Raw genomic sequence first — 12,350 nt, forward strand, 5'->3', positions numbered from 1 at the left:
AGACTGGTTTACTTTTTTTGATGAATGTTGCAGTATTTTGAGATCCTTGCATGCAGGGAAATACCTCTACTTCTAGTCTTGTTCAATGACCAAAGTAGATCTCCATTCTACACCTACCATGAAAATAAGTAAGAAGATTATTCTGGCAAAGTGGGGCACCAATCCAGTTCCCTGCACAGGTTGTGTGGCATGGCATTAGATTAAAATAGCTGATGAGTAGATGATCTGCACCTTTATATTTAACAGAAAAAAAGCTTTCTTAACAGTGAGCTAAAGAAAAATAAAAGAGATACCAGATAAATCATAATTATCAGCAGTACATGATATAAGCTCTCATTTCTGGCCTGATGGGAGTCTGTGTTGCACTGTGGACCTCTGTGGGTCTGACAATAATTTCTAGTGTCTCAGCAGGACTATTGTCAATAGGTTTGTATTTGCTGCATATGAACCTACATGCCCACCAGAAACAAGACCACATATAGTGAATGATTTTAAAAAACATCAGAATTAGTTTTCTGGTGTGCAGACTGGGAATTTATCATATCTGTTATGCTTAATTTTCTATATTATTCTCTGTAATATTCCAAAACTCATTCACCAGCATATTAGGAAAATGCAAACATAGCTGAAACAAACTAAGTCCTGTAGTTTGTGGAAATATTTGTAGTAGTTACCTAGCATTAATAACATGAGCCTTATTTGCAAAAATAACCGTGTAACAATAGAAATGGCAAGAAAAAAACAGACAGAAAATTATTTTGTAGAACCAGCAACCCACTCTAAGCCTTCTCAAAAGGGTAGGATTTGACCACACTGACACATCTGGGAGAAACAGGTGTTTGGCAATAAGGCCTTTGGGTCGCAAACAGCAATTGCAGCCTTTAAAGAAGAGTACGAGTTGAGAATATACAAGCTGCATGCCTGAAGTTGCATATCTCAGGCCATCTGAGAGAAAAAGTTGATAAGCATAAAGTGATTTTATGCTGCACCAGGCCACAGCAGAGCTCTAGAGATGTGTTTAAATCAACATCCTCACTTAAGCAATGAATGACTTTTACAAAAAGAAAGTTCCCCTGGTTGCTCACATTCTGTTGTGACATTCCATTTTAAGTATAAAAATGTTTCAAATGTAATAAATGTACCAATTTAAAATTCTACTCAGACTGATGATGCTTCCCAGAAAAAATGTAATTCAAAGTCCATTGTGATTACAGTAAAAGTTTAAAAATTCAAGGTAACTTTGAGGGCTGAAATAAAACATGGCTCTAGCAGTTTAGATAAATACTAGCACTAAGATAAATACTTACTACTCAGCAATGGAATTACACATTATTGAAGTCTCATACCTTGGTCTTATTTAACCAAAGGATATTTTATTCTTAATCAATAAATACAATATTAGTGCTAAAATCCAAAATACAGCTATATTTTAGGATTCTGAAATAATCACAAGAGGTAAGAAAACAATCAAGAAAATAAAAAAGTAAAGGCACAGAATTACTGTGCACTAACATTCTCGATCCCTGTCAGAAGAGCACCAGATCCACCTAGTGGAAATTTCCTTTATTACAACGACTCAAAAATGCCATCTTGTAAGCAATATCACAAGATATGCTGCTTGGTGGGAAAGTCAATGTGTTATTGTCACTGAATCACAGAATTTAGGGCTGGGAAGATTACTGCTAGGTTTCCTCCTGTCATGCAGGACTATTACTCTGGCTTTCACCACCTACTTTAAATTTATGAGAGGATGATATTTACACTGTTCATTTAGAGGGAGAGAGAGTTTTCTAATTTTTCTTATGTCATTAATTTTTTCTTTCTTCTAACTAAATTAAATGTGTCTTTTTTGTGTAATATTTTTTTAAGCAATTGGATACATTACTCTGACACCTATCTGCTTTTAAACTTCAAACCTATAAAGTTCTGTCATGTTCCTTCTGTACTTCACAGCGGTGTTGGTAACAGTATTAAATTCTATTACTGCTATATTTAAACTCTCTGGTGAACTTTTTCTTGCAGAGAAATATGAAGGACACTTAAATATATGTTTTGGTAACATGTCTTTTTTACAACTGTAAAACCACTTTCAAACAATTTTGTATTTAAAATTAATCTCAGGAATACAGGCAGGAGTCGGTGATCCTGCATGTATGACTGTCTTTAGCACATAAGACAGCATCATCAGATTTCATTGCTTCTTTGCCATATATATACTTACTTTCTCAGAGAACACTAGAAAAATGTTTATAAAGTTTTCTAGGCCTCAAATGTAAAGCAGCTGAATCCACAAGACATGCTGAGCTATACTTTCAGCAACTGCTTGGTTTGACTGCTGAACATAGAATTAATATTTATGATCTTGCTGTGAAGTTTACAAATTATCATCATATACAAAATTTATCCTTACGAAGTGCAAATGGGTTCAAATCTGTAGGTATAGCTGTAAAGAGCACAGCCCTTATAAAATCAGGTCTGTGTTATTTGAATGGAATTTATCTTGCCTGAATTAAAAAACCACAGGTCCTGGATAAAACACAGAAATTTAAATCGGAAATTGGAAAATCTATTTTACATGGGATTATTCTGGAACTTTTCAGCATACTGACTGGTCAGAAAAAATGAGGTTATTAACTTTATTCTTTCTATTCATAACTAGGAGCGTGGATTTAAAAAGACATGGTAAAAGTTGTTCTCTCTTGTGGTACAAATGCCATAGAAGTATGAGCGACATAGTTGCAGGACTGAAAAAGCCAGACATATGATACATGGTGTTCCTAAGGAGTAGGCAGCATTCAGCAGTCTGGTACATCCAGTGGCTGTTAATGATAAAACGTGTTGATATACGATGGTGTGCTACAATTACTTTCTCAGAACATAGTGAGACTTTCAAGCACGTTTCCTCAAGTAAGAAACAGGTTTCTAGGGGAAACAGGTTTCATCTCAGGAGTTTTGATACTGGGACTATTTTTTAATTATTATTTTTCCTGTGTATCACAATTTTAAGAAAATAATTTCTATTGGATTTTCTCAACTAAAAGTCCAAATACAGATTCAGAGTAATATTAATTTTACAGCATAAAAAATGTTCACAACAGAGATCTCAGTACTCATGTCAAGGTCCCTTTAATTAACAGGGAAAAATAGGCACCTTTAAGGCATGACTCATTTGATATAATTTAGGCTTTTGCTTTAGGACTAGATGAATCACATAAGAGAAATGGCTGCATATCTTCAATGATTATAGCAAGAAGCTAGACATGTATCTCCTATGACTGAGCTGTAAATATGAATTTCACTGATATAGTCAGAAATTGAAATTTTATCCTTCCATTGTTCCTCCTTTTGCTAAAGCAGAACACAATTTAGCATGTTCAATATAGATCAAAGAAAATATTATTGATTTCATTCCAATTTCAAGTGATCACCTAGGTACATGAAATAAACTTTCAAGATGATTTTAAAAAATATTTAGATATTTTAAAATTATATAGATTTTCAAATGCAATTTATTTTTAATTTTTTATAATAATTTTCAGAATTTTCTTTTCATAACTGTGACACAGTTATGAAAAAGAGCGTCTGCTTCATAAAACAATTAATTTTAGTAAAAACAAAATAATCTGGACAGTTCCAGTTAATCCATGATAGCATACTGTAGGACCAATCATCACAAGGAACTTAGAAATTAATACATGCGTAGGGAAAACATAGTTTTCTCTAATAATGCAATGTCTTGCTCCACTTCCACCCACTTAATGAGTGGAATATGCAAAATAATTAATATAATGGGCACATGAAAGACACAGTTATGAATTTTGCCCAACATTGCCCTTTATAATAATATAGTATTAGTTGCCCTATATAGTTATAGGCCTAATTAGTTATAGTTGACCTATACAATAATTTAGTAAAGTTGGGCTGTAAACCCTTTTGAACTTCAATCATTTTGGCAATGGCTGGTTAGAAGATGCACTCTAAAATATCAATAATGTAACTGAGGGTTCTTCTGCTTATCTATGAGAAGAGAAACTGGTTGAGTTAGAGCTCTCCAAGAACACTGTTATCCTTGTTTTTTATTGCTTATCCTATAATATCATATGAAGACTGGCAAAAGAGAAGTCTTAAAAAATAAAAGCCAGGGGAGGGAGGCCATAAGTAAATTAAACATAACACAAGAAGCAAACCAGGATAACATAGATATAGATATAGATATAGATATAGATATAGATATATAGATATATGTATAATTCAATGTACATATAGGTATACATTGAATTATACCACCCTGCTAAAAAATGATTGTGTAACTTTTTTTTAATACTGCTTTGTATATAGCTTCACATATAAACTGAACAACTCAGGGTATCCTACCACCAGAGACATTTGAGTGCACACATTTTAAACATTCCCAAGAGCCTCATGGCAAAGCAATGCACTGAACAAGCATGCTGGGTTCCTAAAGTATCAGTAAGCTTCACAAGGAAATACCAGAGAATTCCAAATTTTCACCTGCTGGCAAGACACCTTTGGTGAAAGCACCAAAGGCATAAGACCTGCAGACATGTCCCAGAATGTCCATTGCACTGACTGGTGTTTGTTCTGTCTGTACCAGGACCACTTACTTGTGGCATGTCAGCTAAACTGGATTAGGAACTCGGGTGGGAAACTCACAGTGCCAGCAAATGAGGTTCTGAAATGTTTTAATGGGAAACTACCCTTGAGATTAAAAAGATGAAGCAGAAAACAAAAAGAACAATGAAAATAACTGATTTCCCACAGTATTTTTCAAAGCCAAGTGTCAGCTAGCTACTAAAATAAATAAAACATGCTACTACTTATTATTATTTTACTATTTGTGGGTAAAAACTAACTGTGGGTATTGTCATTAGCACTCATCTCTTACAATTCCATAAAAGATTTGTTATAAAGATATAGCTCTGTTGATAGATACTTGGGAAAGGTTTTGGGATTTTGTTCCTTATTTTTGTTTGGTTTTAATTTTGGGGTTTTTTTAACTTGCAAGACATTAGGAGGACATGATGAAGACTAAGTCCAAATACAAGATTTCATAGATTCAGAATTATGTGTTGTGGTTCTAATGGTAGTTTTCTGCTTATCAGTAAACACATTTCTGACCCTCCTATTCATTTAAACTTACCTTGACATTTTCCCATCGGAAAATTTATATTTCATAACCTCTGAGTCTATTTAGTGTCTTGATAATTGCTACATGCAGTCAAACAAAATAGGTGAGTCTCAAGACCAAATTAAAGTCTTCATTTTCCTATTAATTGGTCTGTGTTTAATTATCAGCAGTATCTTCCTTGATTCCTTGTAGAAAAATGCAGCAGCTAATTCCATACTTACATGGAAAAAAATACTTATGTTAACACAAACAAATGGGATGCTAAAATGCTGATGCTTATGGAAAAATAACAAATTGTCAGCAATAAACACAAAATCTCAGCCATTTCGCTTAACAGCACCTCCTGCAAAACAGTGTGGGGGTTTTATCCTTGACACATTGGAATAATCTGTGTTAAATCCCTGGGGAAATGCAAAGAAGATAGCAGTCAGATTGCTTCTCTGCCTTATCTGAATTCCAGTGGCCAATAGAAATCTTATGGTGAAAAGCTGAAGTACACATCAAAATCCGCAGGAAAATATTTTACCAAGAACCTCAGCTTAAATGAACATCTCCAAAGAATCTTTTATCAACTTTTAAACTCTTTCTTACATCAAGGCATTCTTGAAACAAATCTTACCTGAAACACTATCCAATGTTTTATTTCTTCTATAATATATGACATGTAGTCATCTCTCACATTTTCTGTAAATCATCATTTTCATATACATAGTATTGTTTATTAATAACACCATAAAAATACTGAAAGTATTTTTTCTGATCATATTTTAGAGAGTGTTCTAGGAGGTCGCTGTCAAACCTTGAGGGTGAATCTCTGATGCAAAGGGTCAGCAAGCAGATTTGATTAAAGAAAAACAGAAAATCTAATTGTGAGAGAAATTTTGAATATTTGAAACTCTCTATGTATCCGTGTAGTCATTTGCTTCCATTTTAAATAGACATAAAATAAGGACTGCCATCTATTTTATATGATACTTAGATACTCTTTGTTTCTTCAAAATACATTTCTAGTCATTCTTGCTAAGCCTATTAGCTTCTCATGGCACTTGTTTCTGACTCTTCACATCTCATCCTGGCATGTATCTCATTTGCTACTAACTCTCCTCAGTTCTCAGCTTACTCTTTCCCATGCTTCAGTTCTAGCCAATTTCCAAAGCCAGCCACTCCATATGCTTAGAGGCATATTAGACTTCTGTCATTTTTTTTCTCTCACATTGTCATATCTTATGCTTCTGATTCCCAGAGAGCCACAAATTACCAAAAAAAAAAAAAAAAAGTGTTGACAGATAGAGCAGATAACCTAAAATAATGTTTGTTTTTTTTTTTTGGTGGAGGTCATGTACTAGTGCTACTGTACACTTTGCTATGAAAAGCAGGTGAGAAGAATTATTTCTGCTTGCAAATTGCTGCTCAGCTTCAACTAAAGAAGCAGCACAGATCTATCACTTCTCTTTAATAATGTAAATTTATGAACTAGCCTGGTGTTTTGCCATCCATCCTCCTCAGCTATGGCTTTGATGCTTATCTGTTGCTTATATAAATCTTACATAAATTTAACTTATAAAGCAGGAAGCACAAAATACCTTGCATTTGGTTACGTTCACTGAAAACACAGTAGAACCATATTGTGTGTGGGAACACAAATGTTTTAAATACTTAGCTCTGCATAATTCTTCTTCTTGTGCTTTATGTGTGCACATGAGTGCATATGTATTGCTTTGTGGCTTACTGGAGGGAAAAGTATTTTATAGAAAGTCATTATGACTGTCTTTTCTGTTTTCAAGTAGATCATGCATGTAGAACAGGAAAAAATTCTTAGATGACAGAGATTGAAAGATAGTCATCAGCAGCTCATCTGCAACCACTGAACAGAATTATTATTAAATGTATTAAAGGGTAGCATGAAGTCCAGACCCTGAGAAAAGCAGGATGGCCAGGTGCTTGGTTGATGCCTCAAGAGTGATAAAAAATGCCATTTGGAAAACTCATATATGTCCTTCCTTTACTGATGACTGTGTTCATACAACCTGATTAGCTCAGGCAGGTTCTGATCCAGCTTTTAATATGTGAAGAAAGAATAACCAAGGTCTAATTATATTTTTCCAGTAGCTTCTGTCATTAGTGCATCTGAATCAGGCACTTAGTTCATAGATTTAAAAAGCACAGATGAAGCATTCTAATAGATTTTGGAACTGATTTTCTGTTTTGAACCCCAGAAAACTAGAAAGCTTTCTAATTTCCTATTAACAGACTCACAGACTTGCAAGCTATGCTGTAATTCATTATCTGAATAACATTTGGAATATCATTGCACAAAAAACCCCACCAAGGTTAACTGCATTTTCTCAAATTATTTTTCATATTATTGAAATGCATTCAAATCCATACACATATTGCTTTTTGGATGAATGCAGCATTTTCAAGATCTCTATGTGGTATGAAGAACAGTCTTTAAAATAAGCAATGAGTGAGAAAGTACAATCTGAGGCAGGAATCTGAATCAGGAGTTAAATGTACATAACGTTCCAAGGTCTTGATCATTATGAAAGGGATTGCAAGTACATGCCAATAACTACTTCCAGGATGTAAACATTTGGGCTGCCAGTGTGTTATTTACATCTATAGAAAATTTATAACTGGAGAAAAGGATATTTAATTTTGAAATAATACAGACTGAATATAAAAGGTTTCTTGGCACCAACAGCTGAGTTGTGCATTGCCCTTTATGGAAAGTGAAACCTTATTCCTTTGAAAGTTAAAAACAGTGAAAGACAAAAATCCTTGAAGACGACTTCAAGCCCTGTTGGCTGTAGGCTGCAACAGAACCTTTTACAGTTGAGTAAATACTTCCTTCCCCCTCAGCTACATTGTTTTGAAAAAATTTTACCTTACTTCTGTTAGTAATCTTGGTATAATACTTTCCAGTCTTTTTTGAAATCCAGGGCTGTATCTGTGTGATACAAATGCAGTGAACTGCAGAGATATCCAAAGTAGCTCTGAACAATGTGAGACAGGAGAATCAAGCAAAAGACCCAGGGTAAGGCTGCTGTCCTAATTCTGGAACATTAATCACACTGCTGGGTCTATATGGCACAGCAATGCATTGGCTCTCACACCTGAGAATGTCAAAAAAATCTGTTATAGAGGGAAAATATTTCTAAAGTATTTCTGATCTTCAACATCTTTATAGTTAAAATGATTGCCACTCAGTCCTCTCTATCTTCAACTATTGAAATCAGCTGCAAACAGAAGATAAATCATGCTAGCCAAGATCTGATACACTTGGGAATTTTAATTGGAAATATCAACCCTTCACAATGTTCTATATGGCAATGCAGAAGCAGAAAAAAAATGGATTTTAGATTTTAAAGAAGAATTATTTTTCCTTTGCACACTACTGAACACAGTATTCTTTGAAAAGCACCAAAATAGTACTGCAGTCCTTAAAAAAATTATGTAATAAATTCTGCAGCTTTATTTCTTTGAAAAAGGGGTTATTTCTTTACGATTTTTATCACTGCAAATTGCTTCCAAGTAAAAGCAGAAGTATTAGTTTGCAACATTAACACAATTATGTTCTTGTTTGCTTTTATGTATCATCACCTTCAAGTATTTTGTATTGACCTTCAATCAACACAATCTGTTTTAAAATGCCTTAAGCTAAAACTAGGAGAGGTATGTTTTATGGGCAGAAATTGTAAGCATTTGAAACAAACCATTTATTCCAGCTCAAGTATCACAAATACTGTCTACAAAATAAAATACCCATAATGACATTATTTACAGCACCTATCTTTCACTACAATCAACAATTCTTGTTGTAATGAAGGATGCTACCCTAAGCCTGCGTATTTCAGAGGTCAAATTCAAAATAGGATACATATAAAGTCTCTAAATTAATATCAGCTTGATCTGAAAAAGGATATTATTTTAAAACAGAAATCCAATTTCCTTGCTGGCTCATCAACACTTAAAAGGTTAAGCTGGTAAAATATAATTCTTTATTCAGGCCTCCTCTAAGCTACTGAAGGCAGAACAAGTTGTTGCCTAGGACAACAAAATATTTAGTGACTGTATTTTATCTGTTTTTGTAGAGAACTTGTGGGCTGGCAGAAGAGGTTATTTTCCAGGGGTTTTAAAGGAAATAAGAAGTCTATTGTACTCCCTAGAAAGGAGATCACATTCTGAAATTTGAAATATGAATCTTCTGATAGAACATCAAGATTTTAGACAGAAAATCAAATGATAAGGCAATTTATTTGTTCCCTGAATGGAGAGAGATTATGTTAGGATACTTCAGAGACAGTGCTCTCTCTGGCAATAGATAGAGTGGGTTACTTTATAATGCAAGATAATTTTTTTAATAAATCAATCATTTGTGCTACCTTGTGTTACAGGACAAGAAAATGATCCTGCAGATGGAACACAATAGGTGCTAAAATTGCTCAGCTTTGATTATTAGTGCTAAAAATGACTGCCAATCACTACCTGATTATAATTTGTTTTGAAGAGAGTGTGGGGGAAGAGAAGGAATGAAATAAAAGAGAAAAAGGGAGGGGGGAGGTTCTGATTTTAAAAATTCTAAGGCAAATGTTTGCTTCAGAAAGGAGGGAAAAGCAATTGCTATCTGCAAATTTCAATGGCTAGATTTACAAATCAAACATAGTGGTTTTAATATCACTTTTAAATCACAAAACTGTATTTTTTTTTGTTATCGCCATAATGCAAGGAAATAAAAGAATCAGGAAAATGATTTCAAAGTATTTGTATCATGTCTTCTATTAAAATAACCTGTAGTACAAAATGACATCAAGTAGATCAGAAAAGAATCATTATGCTACCAAAAGAATAAATGTCATGACATTGTTCACAGTGCAAATATTTCGTCCTTCCTTCCTTCCTTCCTTCCTTCCTTCCTTCCTTCCTTCCTTCCTTCCTTCCTTCCTTCCTTCCTTCCTTCCTTCCTTCCTTCCTTCCTTCCTTCCTTCCTTCCTTCCTCCCTCCCTCCCTCCCTCCCTCCCTTCCTTCCTCCCTCCCTCCCTCCCTCCGTCCCTCCCTCCCTCCCTCCCTCCCTCCGTCCCTCCCTCCCTCCCTCCCTCTGCACTGAACTGTAAGCACTGCCATGATCCAAAGTGGGAGTTGGAAGAGGTAAACACAACATGTTTGAAGGAATTGCCATGGTTTATGTCATCTCAAGCTCTTTTGCAAGTAACAGTATAGAGGAAAGAGAATGATGAATTTAAAAAGTATTTTCTTCAGAGTGAGGAACAGATGGCAGCTTGCACATCAAATCCTTCCCAGGCTGTAAGATCACTACCTATGCAAAACATTACACGCAGAAACTGTACAGAAGAGTTAAACGTGTTACAAAGTTAAAATACTGGCACATGGATTTGTTGAGGATACAGAGCTTCCAATGAGATTTCTGGAGACAGCCACTGCAATACTACAACATAACAACAGTTTCTAAATTAAAAGTAACATCACAGTAATTTAGGAACTGAATGATGGAGATATTCTCAGCATTCAAAACAGAAAGAGTCTGACAGCAGAAAGAATAATTTTCATATGCAAGATCCAAAGGAACAAATTTAGTACATTATTGCAATTGGTACATATTTAATTATTGCAAAAGAAACAGATATCCATTATTAAAACTACTTTGAGACCTCTGTGGGTGCCCTGGATAAAGGGAATCTACATAACTCCACTATATGGAAAAAAATGCTATTTGTATAATAGTGCATGGCTTTTTTTGTACACTTAATGAACTTACTGATCCAGTGTCAAAGGTAAATAGAGTAATTTAGAATGCTATCCTTTGTATTTGAAACCACAGTGGGCAACAGATATGAATGTAATCCAATTTACAGCGTTGTCCTACAATGCAGGAGGAAATGAACAAATCCATATACGTCTTACCTCATGAAGAAGTAATGCATCATGATGAAAGCCATTCAGTTGCATACTCATCTTTTTGATATGAAAAACACAAACAACTCTTCTGTTGTCAAAAGAATGCTTAATATCCGCTTCTATATAATTAATTATATTAATGATCCTAATTAATATAATTAGGATAGCTTTGAAAATGAAGCCAAAGAATTTGAATGGATTTTGAAATTTTTCTTCACATTTTCTCAAACAAACCAAGGTTGACCATTACCCATTTAAAAATTGTAGTTATTTAATATGAAACTCACCATAAATGTAGCAGAAATTGTTTCCCTGAATGTATTCATGCATCTTATACATAGGTTACTACTCTACTAATGAGCAAGAAGACCCAAGCAGAGAACTTTAAAGATTCACATTAAAATTTCAAAGGCTAGAAATATCTGTTCCTTAGTAAAAGAAAAACTTAAGTAAAAGTAGATATTGTAGGTGTATTAGTCAGCTAAGGCCTCATGAGAGCTCTGAGCACTAAGTTCAACTCAATGGTTTCCATAACTTAGACCTACAGGCTCAAGCTAGATATGCATAAAGAAATTCTGACTTTGAAATTAGACATGTATCACTGCCACTCTGTGACTGCATTGGAGCTGTAAAGAGAAGGACCAGAAAGATACAGAACAAGGATTTCTGGATGTCTGAAATTATTAAATTATGTAGGACCCTTTGGTTTGCAAATGAGACCATTGATAGGAGAAATTATAGAAGTGTGTAAAATGAACCATAGCACAGAAAAGATAGAGAAGGAATTCAAAGATGAATTTGATGTGCTACTAGCAACAATGTGTAACTTTTCCCTTAGAAATTTGTTATCTGAGGACTGGAAAGTAACAAAATTGATGTCAGTTTTTGAGACTAGTTTCAGGGAAGATCCACAATAATACTGGCCCCTACACCTATCCTAGGTGAAATAGTAGGAATTAAAAAATGCATACTAGAAATGCATACATGAATAAAGCCAACCAAGAAGAGTTGAAATGACTGCATGTAAGGATGCCTCATATCTCAGGAACCTACTGGTGTTCTTTGAAGCAGTCAAAACCACATAGTGAAGGTTAACAATTTTCTTGATCTGCTTGTTTGCCTGAACTTCTACAGTCTTTTGATGAAGTCACTCTGAAAATCCTTTGACAAAAAATACCCCAAAGGCCACAAACCAGCAGTCATTAAGCATTAAGAAGAGGTTCTCTCATGGAGAAATAGCTGTTTAAACCAGGAAACTGCAGGAGAAATCACAGTTTTCAAGGTG

The 12,350-nt window shown here is 34.5% G+C and overlaps 1 protein-coding gene across 10 annotated transcripts in view; it reads right to left on the bottom strand.

Moving 5' to 3' along the window:
* The window catches only part of ANKS1B (ankyrin repeat and sterile alpha motif domain containing 1B), a 406,799-nt gene that overhangs the window by 134,198 nt on the left and 260,251 nt on the right, over positions 1–12,350 (bottom strand). The window lies entirely within an intron of this gene.

The sequence above is a fragment of the Melozone crissalis genome, unplaced genomic scaffold, assembly GCF_028551555.1.
Source record: "Melozone crissalis strain CALT ecotype California unplaced genomic scaffold, PUWL_Pcris_2 ptg000004l_1, whole genome shotgun sequence".
Classification (NCBI taxonomy): domain Eukaryota; kingdom Metazoa; phylum Chordata; class Aves; order Passeriformes; family Passerellidae; genus Melozone; species Melozone crissalis.